This window comes from Lycium ferocissimum, unplaced genomic scaffold (genome assembly GCF_029784015.1).
Source record: "Lycium ferocissimum isolate CSIRO_LF1 unplaced genomic scaffold, AGI_CSIRO_Lferr_CH_V1 ctg1865, whole genome shotgun sequence".
NCBI classification, from domain to species: Eukaryota; Viridiplantae; Streptophyta; class Magnoliopsida; order Solanales; family Solanaceae; genus Lycium; species Lycium ferocissimum.
In genome coordinates this window covers 61,591-63,180 of record NW_026717935.1, presented here as the reverse complement: position 1 = coordinate 63,180, position 1,590 = coordinate 61,591, and the positions used below count along the sequence as shown (strand labels likewise).

The 1,590-nt window shown below is 40.9% G+C and overlaps 1 non-coding gene across 1 annotated transcript; it reads left to right on the top strand.

The window, feature by feature from the left end:
- Positions 1-1,131: 1,131 nt before the first annotated feature.
- On the top strand, positions 1,132-1,237 carry LOC132042868 (small nucleolar RNA R71). The gene has a single exon (XR_009411613.1). It is a non-coding gene; the product is annotated as a small nucleolar RNA R71 (small nucleolar RNA).
- Positions 1,238-1,590: the final 353 nt, after the last annotated feature.

Genomic DNA, 1,590 nt, shown 5'->3' with positions numbered 1-1,590 from the left:
CTTCCTTCTTCTTCACCAACCTCGACGAAAGAGAGGTTTAGATTTAAAAAACGCGTCATACAATCGAAGAGCCCTTTCATAGTTTGCTTGCTTTGTCATCACCTCCTTCAAAATCTCCGGAATATCAAAGAACCTTCTTGTTAATAGGATTCTCATCAACAATAATTGGTGCGTCAAACTACACCTCTTCCTCTTCATCTATCGACTCAAGCTCCACAACTTTCTTTTTGGAACCTTGGAGTATTTTATCACTCCGAGACTGATGGCAAACACCCGGTCTACACCGCCTCCTCTATTATTCGGATTTAAAATAGTGTCACTAGGAAGTTCTCCCTTCTTAGGAGAGTACTGCTCTCTAGAAATATCACGCATCTGTGACTCGAGCTTCTGAATAGCTGCTGTATGGGGACCCACTATCTCTGCTAGCCCAGATAATGTTCTTTCAAATTTTTATTGGATTGCCAGAACCTTCTCAAGCATTACTTCAACCCTCGAACTACCTTGCTCTGTTGATTGCCTCTTCAGTGGTATATAAGGATTGGAACTCTTGTTCCCAAAATTGTTGTAGCTCCCTTGGTTCGCACCACCATAATTATTATTGTAGTTCACTGAGTTGTTGTTGTTGTAAGCACTATGACCTTGCTGAGGTCTCCATTGATTTTGATTCTGGTAACCACCTTGGTAGTTCTACCTTTGATAACCCCCTTGAGTATTGTTAACATAATTTGCATTTTCAACCTGCATAGGAGGTCCCTCGTGAAATGGACCCTCTTGAACCTGATACATCCCTTTCGGCATAACTGAGTCATCTTCGCTAACAAATGTTTACCTTCTTAATCTGGGTCTCATCAAACTTCTTGGTTAGCAAGGAAATATTCGTTGCAAGTTCGGCCAATGTCTGCTGTGTATCTTGATTCTGCTTTACCACATTCTGGATCATGACACTACTATAAGGCACCACATCAGCATTGTTTGAGTGCCAAGCCTGATTGTGTGTAGTCAGCCTGGCAAGTATGATTGTCACTCGTCGGTAAGATTTATTCATAAAACTACCATCAGCTGCATTATTTGCAATTGATTGCGTTACTGGATCCAGCCCTCGTTAGAACTTCCATTAATATGTTCTCTGAAAAATCATGATTGGGAATTTTCTGCAAATACTCTTTAAATCTCTCCCAAGCTTCATATAATTGTTCCCCCGGTCGTTGCTTAAATTCATAGATCTTGTCACGAATCTTAGCCTTCTTTCTAGGAGGGTACCATTGCTTGAGGAAGACTGCTACCATCTCTGCCCATATAGTAATAGAATTCTGGGGCAGCTTCTCTAACCATGCTCTTGCATCTCCAGCTAAGGAATATTTGAATAGCCTCAGCCGAATAGCATCTTTTGGAATGTTGTTTTGGATATGATTAGCACACACATCCACAAAATTCTGCAAATGACGTTAAGGGTCATTATCGGTAGAGTTTCGAAAGTAGCCCTCAAGTTTCAACAATTGGTATAAAGAGAAGTCAATTTTTACGCTTGCAGCTCCAACTCGAGGATGAAAAATAGCATATGCATAGTCCTCCTCAGGAACAAGATCAAAG